The sequence below is a fragment of the Prionailurus viverrinus genome, chromosome A2 (assembly GCF_022837055.1).
Source record: "Prionailurus viverrinus isolate Anna chromosome A2, UM_Priviv_1.0, whole genome shotgun sequence".
Classification (NCBI taxonomy): Eukaryota; Metazoa; Chordata; class Mammalia; order Carnivora; family Felidae; genus Prionailurus; species Prionailurus viverrinus.
Window position 1 is genome coordinate 144,595,106 of NC_062562.1, and position 13,743 is coordinate 144,608,848.

The window sequence follows — 13,743 nt, forward strand, 5'->3', positions numbered from 1 at the left end:
TAATGGCAGCATGGACCAAGTCGGCGCTCGTAGTAGGATGATGAATTTAGTTTTAATCATACTTTAATTTTAAATGGTAACTTTGCAAAACACGTGAGAATCAGGGTTGCCAAATTTTCTCTGCAGACTACTACTACGTAGGAGTGACGGCACACTAGCACTGTATCAAAAGTGAACAGGCTAAATACAAGATCACTATGCATCTAGATGCAACTTTTAATAGGGCAGGGCGCTGAGGTATGAGAAAATGTTTGGCAACCCTCTTCCAGTATTTTCTTGCAAGTACCTGGCGTCATTTCCTATCACAACCTTCACACACTTAGGAGTCAGCTCCACCCAAGATACACAAAACCGGGAAATCAAAAGGTGCCAGTTTTACTTTTCTATCGATTAAGTCTGTGAATTGGGGCTAGCAGATGAAATAAAGTGCTGTGGATTTTACTGCATCAGAAGGAATGCCAAACAATACAAAACAAAGCAAAACACTACCTTCTATCTCCCAGTGATCTAGTAAAGCTAAAAGAATAATGTTTAACCACTTAATATATTAATTTTGGTATAATACATAACTTCAAGGTATTCATTATCTTCTGGATAAAGAATCTGGGTGTGTTTTTGGTAACATGATAAATCTTGTAAGAAATTTCTACACAAAATGTCTAAAATGTTGGCACGGGGCAAGAAAGAATATCAACAAATATAAAGGTTATTAAACAAATGAAGTCCTCAGTGCAGACAATATGTATTCTAAAATTCTATTCCACTCTGCATTTTTGTTACAAACTTTCAAGTGCCGAAATACCTTTATTCAATAATCTTTTAGTGACTTACTGAGGTGAAAATGGGTATATTGAAAAAAAAGCAATGTTTAGAAACAAATTTATTTAGAAAAAAAGATTTGAAACAAGTCTTAAAAGTTTATGATTTAAAATAATTCTACACAGGGCGCCTGGGTGGCTCAGTCGGTTAAGCATCGGACTTCGGCTCAGGTCATGATCTCATGGTTCATGGGTTCGAGCCCCGCGTCAGGCTGTGCTGACAGCTCAGAGCCTGGAGCCTGCTTCAGATTCTATGTCTCCCTCTCTCTCTGCCCCTCCCCTACTCACCCTGTCTCTCTCTCTCAAAAATAAATAAACATTACCAAAAAAAACACTTTAAAATAATTCTATGCTATGGCAATGTACCTTGTTTTGACATGGATATTCAGTTTATGCTAATGCCCATTATTAAAGTTCAAATAACAAGAAAATGAAACCATTTTCAAAACATTAGAACAGAAAACTTTAAATGTTCCCCCCCCCATTTTACTATAGATTATAAGGTTATAATAAAATGTTGTTTTATTATAGCTGTCCTCTTCTAGTTCAAGTCTGTCAGCATTTCTATTATTGACTTTAGTTTTTAAGGGTCCTAACTCATCCATAAATTTACTCTATTAAAACCTGACACAGAAAGTCTCCCAGGAATCCTTCCCTTCAAAGGCAGATTTTAAAAGTTAATCAAAAGTTGGATAGCTCAAATGGTTTACAGTACAACGTCATTACTTTCAGCCCCAAGCAGGGCTGACTTCTTAAAACTCATTCTACACACTCTCCTCAACATCCATTGGTCCGTGCCAGGTGAACAGATTGTTCCATGTCAGTTCTGAAGGGACAAAAACCTCCACTTGTGGAGAATTCTAGCGGCTATCTAAATGGCAAGATCTAAAGTTCCGTTGTTAGGTTCTCCCTTCAGAAAGAAGTGAAAAGAAATTGGGAAAAACCAGTGAGGGCCACAAGAACATATATGACAGTGCAGGACCTAGCTTTTAACTGTTATCTTAAATATTGACCCATCCAAAAAAATGTAGCTTGGCAAAATAAAATCAATATATTTCAATCATCTGTTCAATATTTAATAGCATATTTTCCCCCTTAGAATCTGGCTGTGGATACTAAATTAAGTTTATCATATGGATTATGTCAGATTCTATTAGTTTAGTGACATGGCTTCCTCCTAGTTTTCAGAAATAGTTTCTGCCTTGATCAGAAGCACAGGGACTAAATCACAAACAAATCCCGAACATATGAAAGGTATGGAACTCAACAAACACATCTTGTTCAGTCTCAGAACACTAACAGGTTGTTTTATTATTTTAAGAAGGTTATTTCCTTTCTAAAAATAATCTTTTAAAATAGGTCTTACAGATTTTTTTAAAGTCCTCTAAATTAGTTCACATTGCCTAATAGTGTTACAATTTAATTATCCAGCATTTCTTAGAGTAATATCAAATATAAGTTACATTATAGACTGTATAAATGGCAGTGGAGAGTGGCAGTGGTTGGAGCAGAGAATCAGTGCTAGTCAAACATCATTTCCCAAATGAAAAACTGAAATAGAAAGGCAGCAACCTAACTTACACACTAAACCAGAAGAATGTGAGAAATAGTATGATATGCGGAGGGTATTTATCCTTCTTTGCAACCTCTTCATAACCTATGGCTTAAAATATATGTGCACTAATGACTCATAAATCTCGTCTCTGGACAAATCTCTCTCTTGACCTCCAGTCTGTATCTCCTAGTCCTACTAAGCATCTCCAGTGAGATGTCCCATAAGCATCTCAAACTCAACACATCTAAACTTTAATTCAACATTTCTCCCCAGAAAATGTTCCTCCTCCTATGTTTCCTACCTTGAAGAATGGACTGACCCACCTGCCCAACCAATATTCCCAAACCTGGCAGTCACATTCCTTATTCATCTCCACTGCCTGGAAAATTACACTTCTGAAATAATTATAGTGTCCATATCTGTCTCCTCAGTTTCATTGCCTTACCTAAATTTAGGCCCTTATCACTTCCTATTTAGATTTCTAAAAGTGGCTTCTATTTGATTTCCCCACCACAAATCTTACTCTCTATCCCAATTCAATCTCCTCAATGCTATCAAATACCCCTGCTTAAAATCCTTCAATAACTACCCTTAATCTTGAAAATTTGATTCAAACTACTTACTTGGTACATAAGATCTTTCTTGACTTGGCCATCACTCTGTCTCATCTTCTCTTGGTCTACGTGTGGTCTCATGTGTCTGTACCCACCTGGAAATTTTTCTGCCTCTTTCAAAACGCAATTCAAGAATGAATTTAGGAATTATGAAAAGCCTTCCCCAACTCCTCAGTGTGCCTTAATATTGCACTTCTGTGTGTCCTTATAATTTGTTCTTTTCAATGATACTTAAGAGGAAGAACTGTGGCAAAAAAACAGACACATAGACCAATGGAATAGAATAGAAACCCCAGAACTAGACCCACAACCGTATGGCCAACTAATCTTTGACAGAGCAGGGAAGAACATCCAATGGAAAAAAGACAGTCTCTTTAACAAATGGTGCTGGGAGAACTGGACAGCAACACGCAGAAGGTTGAAACTAGACCACTTTCTCACACCATTCACAAAAATAAACTCAAAATGGATAAAGGACCTGAATGTGAGACAGGAAACCATCAAAACCCTAGAGGAGAAAGCAGGAAAAGACCTCTCTGACCTCAGCCATAGCAATCTCTTACTCGACACATCCCCAAAGGCAAGGGAATTAAAAGCAAAAATGAATTACTGGGACCTTATGAAGATAAAAAGCTTCTGCACAGCAAAGGAAACAACCAACAAAACTAAAAGGCAACCAACGGAATGGGAAAAGATATTTGCAAATGACATATCGGACAAAGGGCTAGTATCCAAACTCTAAAAAGAGCTCACCAAACTCCACACCCGAAAAACAAATAACCCAGTGAAGAAATGGGCAGAAAACATGAATAGACACTTCTCTAAAGAAGACATCCGGATGGCCAACAGGCACATGAAAAGATGCTCAACGTCGCTCCTCATCAGGGAAATACAAATCAAAACCACACTCAGATATCACCTCACACCAGTCAGAGTCGCCAAAATGAACAAATCAGGAGACTATAGATGCTGGAGAGGATGTGGAGAAACGGGAACCCTCTTGCACTGTTGGTGGGAATGCAAATTGGTGCAGCCACTCTGGAAAACAGTGTGGAGGTTCCTCAGAAAATTAAAAATAGACCTACCCTATGACCCAGCAATAGCACTGCTAGGAATTTACCCAAAGGATACAGGAGTACTGATGCACAGGGGCACTTGTACCCCAATGTTTATAGCAGCACTCTCAACAATAGCCAAATTATGGAAAGAACCTAAATGTCCATCAACTGATGAATGGATAAAGAAATTGTGGTTTATATACACAATGGAGTACTACGTGGCAATGAGAAAGAACGAAATATGGCCCTTTGTAGCCACATGGATGGAAATGGAGAGTGTGATGCTAAGTGAAATAAGCCATACAGAGAAAGACAGATACCATATGTTTTCACTCTTATGTGGATCCTGAGAAACTTGACAGAAACCCACGGGGGAGGGGAAGGAAAAAAAAAAAAAAGAAAAAGAGGAGAGTGGGAGAGAGCCAAAGCATGAGAGACTCTTAAAAACTGAGAACTGAGGGTTGATGGGGGATGGGAGGGAGGGGAGGGTGGGTGATGGGTATTGGGGAGGGCACCTTTTGGGATGAGCACTGGGTGTTGTATGGAAACCATTTTGACAATAAATTTCATATATTAAAAAAAAAAAAAAAAAAAAAAAAAAGACGAAGAACGGTTTCTTACCTCTGTAACCCTAGCACCTAAATCAGTGCCTTACACAAGGCAGGAGCTCTTTATGCCTACTGAATGGATGAAGCTAGTCAATCTATGAAATAGTAAAATCTGAAGAATACTTATAAAATTCCTTGATTTTTGATACCTGGGCAGGCCTCACAGGGTGGACAAAAAGTTTAATTTGCTTATTATTACTGACCTACCCCTAGATGATATTTTCAAATGATTTATTCAGCTTCTATTCAATGAAAGTTCGTTCAATTGAAATCTTCAATCTTTAAAAGGCAAATAAACACCTCATTTCAAATACAACTAGTCCTACAAGTAATAAATACTTTAATTAACATGTGGTATAAAGGCTTGCATCACTCAAGGAGCTAAAAGGGAATCTGGGTTAATTCAACCTAGCAAATACCTGTTTGCCTGCATGCCTAGGGCACCACCTATGCATCAATACCGGGTAAACAAATCTAGCTGCCACCACCCAGTGGCCCCCAAATCAACTGCAGTCACATCAGCATTAGTGTGAGTGTGGGGTAATTGCTGACTCCCATCCTCATGGAAATAAATGCAATAGACAGAAGGGAGAAGCCCATTACTATTAAAGAAAAACTGGAACTATAGACGAAGGTCTATGAGGATGTAGAAGATTCTAGGACCCTGTAACTTCTCTGCCTTTGCTATCTCCTATTTGCCTATACTGATAAGCTATCATTCATCCACTCATTCAACAAATATTTTTAAAGCATTACCATGTCCTGAGTATTGTGCTAGGCGCAGGGTCTACATAACTATCCTCACTCAGTCTCTTACATAAATTTCTCCACTGGGAAGACAGACATTAAACAAGTCAATGCACAAATACAAGCATAATTACAAACTGTATTAGATGACAAGTAGGAAAGGAATATGAAACAGAATTACAAGGGAGACATACTTTAGGTTGTCTTTCTTTAGAAGTGACAAGCTGACACCTGAGAATGAATAAATCAGTCAAGTAAGGAACATACAGTAACAGCACATCTGTGTTTTAGGAAGATAATTCTGACAGCAACATGGAAGACAGATTAGAGAGGAGGTCAGTTACAAGACTAATACAATAGTGTAGGGAAGAGATAAGAGTCCAAACTAAACTACTAAAGATGGAGATGGCAAGGAAGAGCCAAATGTAAAAAACAGTCACAGGAAAGATGAACAGGCGTTGATCACTGATTACGTGAAGAGTGTGAGAGAAAGAAAAAAAAAAAAGTCCAGGTATTTCCTAGGATTCTAATTAGTCTAGGCAACTGGGAGGGTAGGAGTGTGAAGAATTGATACAGGGAACACATAAAGAAGGAACAAGTTTAAAGGGAAGATAACAAGTTTGGTTTACTGAGTTTTTGTTGCATTTAAGATACTGGAGAAACATTTTATAGAGATGTCTGACATGCAACTTTGAAATCAAATGGTCTTATAATCAGGAGAACAGCCAGGCTAGAGAACAGGTTTGGGGTCATCTTCACAGAAATGATAACTGATGCTCTGGAAGTAAAGAAATCACTGAGACGGTATAAAAAAAAGAAAAAGGACTCAGGAAAGTTTGATCCACATTTAAAGGCCTACTAACAAATGCCAAAGGCAAGAAAGGCTCAGCGTTCACAGAAGCATCAGTTCAATAAATATTTATTAACATCCACCATGTTCCAGATGCATTATAAGATGCCAGGGGTATGAAGAAAAGATAGGAGCCCTACCCTTAAGATGCTTATAGTCTAAGAAAGAGGCACAAATAGATCATTTCAATATAGTTATTGATGAGGTTCTATAGAAACATACTCAGGGGAAACCTAGCCAAACTTTGGAAGTCAGGAAATACTCACTGGAGGACATAGTGTCTGATCTAAAGCTTCAAGATTAAGCAAAATCATGCAAAGTTAGTAACGGCAAACCAGATGAAATCAAGAGAATGTTCCTAGACTTTTAGAATCCTGAGCAGGATAATGGGTATGAAAAGAACTGGAAAAACCTGAGAGGCTAAAGTGATTTAAACTGGAAAGTTATTCTTAGACGAAAATAAAGATGGGAAAAGTGGTCAAGGGGTTTTGGATAGGAAGTTCACAGAATGGTTTGGAAGAAATGTTACAGAAGAGAGATTGGAGGAAGCTGCCAAGTTGTATGAGGATTTAAGCTTTATGTAATTGTACCTTTCTATCTCCTTATGAAATTTCTGTAAAATAGTAAATAGGTTCATTATTTTCCAAAGATTTTTGGAAACAAAGATGTTTGTTTGTTTGTTTGTTTTTGATGCCATACCATGCTGAGATTATCCCAAGGTGACCCAGTTATAAGTGACCGTAAAAATCTGGGAAAAGTAAATTTATAAGTATTAATGGTCATGAAGAGGTCAAGAATGATGAAAAGCGAGAAACCACCAGATGTAGCATTTATGTGGGCATTGATGTCCTTCAAGTGAACTTTTAATAAAAATGTAGGTGTAGAAAAAAATTGCAGATGGTTCACAAGTGAGTGGTATAGGCATGGCACTATATTGTTCATTCATTCAACAAATATTTACTGAATGCCTACTATGGACCAGAAACTGTCCTAGGCCCTGAGGAATCAATGGTGATCAACACACATATCTAAGAGCTTTATAGTCTAAAGGAGAAGGAAGACAAGGACATACAAAGTTATAGTGGAAGTGGTGCTAAAACAGAGCAGTATGAAAGCACGTGGAAGCCTGACAGTGAAAGGAAGCAGGAACAGATGGCAGTAACTAGATTGAAGGTAGTATATAGGTAAAGTTTACTTTCTGGCTGAAAGGAATTTGAGCAGATTTGTGGGCTGAGGGGGAGAAGCTTGTGGAAAGGAAGACAGAAGATGGGGAGGGGAAAAGAGAGGAGGGTTGTTGAAAGAAGGTCTTGGGGGAAAAAGGGCAGAAGTGTTGGACTTGGAAAAGAAGAACACTTCTTTCTGCAAAGAATCAAAGAAGGAATAGAAGACAAGAAAGTAAGTGTGATGCAGAAGGGGAGCATAAAGAAATGTCTCTACCTTTTGCCATGATACAGGCTAAGCTGCTTCTTACCAAGGGAACAAAAATACAGCTGGAGGCTTTAAGGACAGTGCAAAAGTTCTAAAGTAGGCAATGTGAGAATTACATAAACAAAATAACTAATCAATCCCAATTTCTAAGATTACACAAATGACAGAAGCAGCAATATCAACAACTAATATCAACAATTAGTTGCCTGCTTTTTGTTGAGATCTGGGAATGGAATAGGAAGTGAAATGTGAGCTGAATTTCAAAGAATTCAATAAACATGAATTAAACAAAAGTAAACCTTTAAAAGAACCAGCCAAAAAAATCACTGAATGTGCATCCATACAGTGTGCAATTGATTATGGATTACTTACAGCATATACAGTCAATACAGCACTGCCATGAGTTTGAATCTGTCACCATCACTGAGTAGCAATGGCAGAAGCTAAGAGGTTCACACAAAGAAGGCAGGCAACAGAAGCCAGCAGTAACAGAAACAGAGAGGGGCTCACAGGTAGAGAAACTATACAGATCAGAAGATGATGTAATGGGAAGGAAGCTTAAAAGCAAAGGTATATTTGTGGACTAATGATAAGCCTGAAGATCCCTGATGTCCTGTTCCTGCCTTCCGTTTTCCTTCCTTCAACATCCTCTAAGCACCTGTTATATGCCAACTACACTGTGAGGCACTGGTGATGCAAATAGAAGACATAATTCTTGCTTGTAAATTCAGAGTATGTTCATGTACCCATAGCCTAATGTTTACAACAAAAGAATAAAACCAAAAGCTGCTTTGAGTTTCTATACTCAAACTATACATGCTTCTATAAAACAGCCACAGAGAAGCAAAATTATATGAAAGGTTCAACAAATTCTTTAACAATCAGCAGAAGGTGCTATTAAAAGTGGCAGCAGATTAAAGACCATAAAAAGTATGTTTTATCTTAATAAACTGCTGGGTATCTTGGGTTTATCACGGATGTTACATCTGACTTTTCATTAAACGGTTGGATTAATGCCAACAAAAAGGCAACGAACCACAAATAGCAAAGCAAGATAACCAGACACTGAGTGCTAGAAAGTATTTCAGAGCAAATTGATAATAATTTTAGTGATTACTACAACAGTAATAATGCATATTTATTGAGCTCTTACTTGAGCCACGCATTGTGCTGAGTATATAAAATACAATATATCACTAAATTTGTATAAATTCCCACAACAAACCTACCTATAAGGTAGTTCTAATATTATCATTTTACAGACAAAAACTCAAGCTTAGAAAGATTAAGTAACTAGCAAGTAAAGGAGCCAGGACTTGAACTCAGGTCTGCATCATTCTTAAAAATCCATGCTTTAACCACTGTTACGATTCTGTTTCCCCAAAAGACTGGAATAGTACCAGGCACATGATGGCCACTCAACCAACGGTATGTGTCATTGAAGGAATGAATGAGAAGATATAAAACAGCTATTGCAGAGTGAACCCAAACATGGAAAATACAAGTAGAAAAACAGAAGCAATACTTAAAGGGCTCACTAAATCACCAACTCAAACCATACAGCATAAATGGAGGTGTGTGGAAAGCAGCAGCAATTGACAGAATGGTCTAAGACACTGGTACAGGAGATGTAATGGTTCTTTCAGAGTGAAAACTTCTATGAATCTGCAAAGCTGAAGATGGAAACAGCACCAGGCAGTTCAGAAAAGGAACTGCAGACGCTGATTAGGAAACTCTTTTCCACATTTTCTCAGGATGGAAAGGACTGATGCTGCACTGACAGAACACTCAAAGTCCCAGGTTACTTTTAATTCTATCACCTTTTTAGTTTTAGTTTATTTTTTTTAGAGCAAGACAGATTAACACCACAAATCTGGTACCTACCAACTCTGACTTTGTTAACTGAAGTATAATTAACATACAGTGTTATATTAGTTTCAGGTGTACAGTATGATTCAACAATTCTATTCATTACTCAGTGCTCATCCCGGGAAGAGTACTTTTTTTTTTTTTAACGTTTATTCATCTTTGAGAGACAGAGAGAGACAGAGCATGAGTGGGGAAGGGGCAGAGAGAGGGAGACACAGAATCCGAAGCAGGTTCCAGGCTCCGAGCTGTCAGCACAGAGCCCGACGTGGGGCTTGCACTCATGAACGGCGAGATATGACCTGAGCCAAAGTCGGACGCTCAACCGACTGAGTCACCCAGGCGCCTGAGCCACCAAGGCGCCCCTCAGGAAGAGTACTCTTAATCCCCTTTATCTAATTCTATCTAATCATGTGTACTGGAAAGATTACATTCCAGAACTATCCAGATCCCTCTTTTAAAAGATTCCCACCAAGATTCCTTTTACTGGGTTCAGGAATAGGTTTTATGCCACTGACTCTGCCACCGTGATCACCAATGACAGGAGCAATGGGGGAGCACATATCCCAAAAGCAGCCAATCTATGAAGAGCAACTTATGGCCAGCAACCGATGAAAAGACCTGGCATGGGAGATTTGCCCGACAGGGAATAAACCTAACTTAATCAGATTTTTTTTCTTACGAGCTATATGGAAAGTAGCTGAAAAGCAGAGAAGGCAGGCAGCAGAAGTAATGAGGCAGTTATAACCACATTGAAAAGATACAGAATAAGGTTATTAGTTTAAAAATAAAAAGTAAAAACAGAGTCTGAGAAGGGCGATAACAGCAGAGAATACTGCTGCTGCGAAGAGGACCATACCCAGTCACTACAGCTGCATTGACTTTTTCCAGGTTCTGTTAACACCTAGTTGAAATCTATATGGTGAAGCCAGTTTCAATCTCCCTTATTTTCCCACATGACGCTTTCTAATAAGCCTTTCATTACTAGCTACAGACCAAGTAAAACTCTGCTTGCAACCAAAAATAAATAATGAAATGAAATGAAATGAAATGAAATGAAATGAAATGAAATGAAATAAAATAAATAAAATAAAATAAAATAAAATAAAATAAAATAAAATAAAATAAAATAAAATAAAATAAAATAAAGCATGGCACAGTATTTTTATATATGAGTGCACATACACTCAACAGAGCTGCAATTAGATGACAAGGCAAACTGGGTGGGTGGTAATCTAAGCATTGTGGGTCTTAGTTCCATCTTGTAGCATCTGTGATTTGAAGACACAGTGTTACACTGTTACTTTGCTCTAGTTAACCGTTTTTAAAAAGGGGGGGGGCTTCAGAGATGTATCTTAAACCTTTAAATTTAACAATTTATATCATTACAATTGTGCACTTAAAGATTAAAAAGAGATCCAAGGGGCTACAGGAAACAAAATCATCTCTTCCTCCTGTGTGTACAATAATCTGTTTATGTCCACATTTTATGGCAAATAAGTGATTTTGTTCTCTCATAATCATATGCAACAACAGTTGACTAGTCACGATGGACAAGCAAAGAAAGGGCAAATTGGAAAAATGTGAAAATGTTTCAGAAAAAGTTTAACTTGACGATATACTGAAAATTATGCATAAATTTCACTATGTTTTTGACCATCTTTATGACACTCTCATTAGACTATCTTATCACCTTGAAGCCTGCCCATTCAAAGGAAAGGACAAAGAAGCTCAGAAAGTCTCAATCATCTGCAAATGCCCAGCACATTAAACTTCAAGGAATTCAACAAATCTCCAATGATCAAAAGGCTTGAAAATGACATAGCCACTCTCCTACAGAAGCTTTTATAAAAAGCCCCTAACAACTTATGTCAAAAATTCAAGGAAATGACATAAAAATCCTTTCCCTAAAAGTATTTTCTCACATAATTCAATCACTTGTGCATACAATATCTTCCTAGTGCTTCACTATTTTTTTCTTAGAAGAAAAGTATCCCTTGCTTTTTCCTTCCATCCAAAATAAAAGCCACTAGTCACACCTAACAGGTATTTTGGGGTTCAGGTTTACCAAAGGCCCAATCTATGCAAGAAGAGTCTCAAACTTCTTTAAAAAAATATTTTTGCACAGCTTAGAAAGTCTGACTAAAAGCCACAGTTCCATTTCTCAGAGCTAATTTATTTTCAGTATAATCCCACAGATAGCAGAGATTAAAAACGAATATTCAAAACCTGAGTTGTAATAACAGTTCCATGCACTTAGGGTTCATTTTGGTGTAATAACTTTTCCTCTCGACGTAACATCATTACACACTCTTGTACTGAAAGTGCTAATGAGATTATATAAAGCAGGACACCCGGATAGCTTCATGTTATTATTGCTCAAGCATTCAAAGTGAGGGTTTTGTTTTTGTTTTTGTTTTTTGGTTTATTTTGGTTTGGCTATTTTTTCAAGCATTATCATTCTATGCCTTACACATCACAGTGTTTTGTGTGCCAGGAATATGCTCCAGATACCTGACACAAGTATTTGAGTATCAGCATCACTAAGAAGCCATACAACACAGGCGCTGGAACTCCAGCACTTGATCTGAAGTTCAGAATACGAAGGTTCATCCAAACCTAGGGACAAACGTTCTCTGGTGTTGCAAATTATACAAGTTCCTAAATACAAAAGTTCCTAAAATCATTATCTTACTGTTAAAAAAGTAAAAGCAGGAACAATTGGGTATGTGCGTAAACCCTTTCGGCAGATAATCTAACAGTACTTGGGCCTCAGTGAAATTTGGAGTACTGCCACTAATGACTACCAGGGGCAAGACTTTTGAAAGTACCACTTCTTACCTCTTCATGACACATTTACCCAAGAAATTCCTGACTTAGCCCAAATCATGCTCTCCTGAAGAATCTACTCATTCCATAACTGAAGCTTTCTCTCAAAATAGTACTGCATATATACTTTTACAGAAATGTTTCAGCTATGTTAATCAATTAATATTAGCTCCATGTCAATATTCTGCACATGACCAACAATAAAATTTTTGTGTGATGGGACAGATACTAATAAGAATTTTAAGACAGATGGATTATTCTGGGGAGTAACCATAAAAACAAAGCCAAACTTAAAATGAATGTGCTTAAAACTACCTAATACCTTTTTTCAAGATGAGTGAAAAATTTATGAGAATGGTAAACTAGTAATATCTGATCAGAAGAAAATTGACAGCAAGTAATAATACAGTCGGTTGTCTTCATTGTCCCAATTAAATACAAAGCAAGAGTTAAAATCTGATGTGTAGCAATAAAGTTCTCTTCTAATGCACCCATTTCAATCTAAACTTTAAGTGGTAATAAAAACATTACACATTTCCAATGCTATGAAAATCACTTACGGTAACCATATCCAACATTTATTGTAACATGCCAAGCACTACTTTAAATGTTTCACGTATTTTTCATTTTATCTTCAGAACCCCATAAGGTAGATATTATCCCCGTTTCACAGATGAGGTAACTAGGACACAGAATGATTAAGTAACTAGTACAAAGCCACACAGGAAATAATGTGTGGATACAAAAATTTCACCAACTAATCTAGCTCCAGATCATTACACTAAGCTGCCAAAAAGGTAATGTGGTAGATGTGCTTTGTAAACAGTACAATGTGCAAATGTAACGTGCACGGATTAAGAGCACATGCTTCGTAGTCAAGACCTAGTGTCAAGTCTCAATTCTGTTATTCCCTAGCTATGTGAACTTAAGTAAATCACAATTCTACGTTGAAACTCAGAATTCTATAAAACGGAGATAATGAAGTAACAGTTCTTACTGGTGGATCTTATTGGTGGGTCTTCTTGGTCGATGAGGGGCATTATGCATGTAAAGGATAGCAGAGTACTTGGCATACAGTCAGCACTCCATGAATACTCATTATTGTTATCTAATATGAAGAGTTCTGTTTATTATTACAAAATATCATCTTAGTACTGGCAGCATTTTCTAAAATAAGTAAAATCAATATTGAAATAATAAAAGTTTATGAAATGATGGGGCAGCTGGGTGGCTCAGTCGGTTAAGCGTCCGACTTCAGCTCAGGTCATGATCGCACAGTCCATGAGTTCAAGCCCCACGTCAGGCTCTGTGCTGACAGCTCAGAGCCTGGAGCCTGCTTCAGATTCTCTGTCTCCCTCTTTGCCTGTCTG

General features: G+C 37.5%; 1 protein-coding gene across 1 annotated transcript in view; it reads right to left on the reverse strand.

The window, feature by feature from the left end:
* Positions 1 to 13,743, reverse strand: part of ZNF800 (zinc finger protein 800) — a 41,069-nt gene that overhangs the window by 1,781 nt on the left and 25,545 nt on the right. The window lies entirely within an intron of this gene.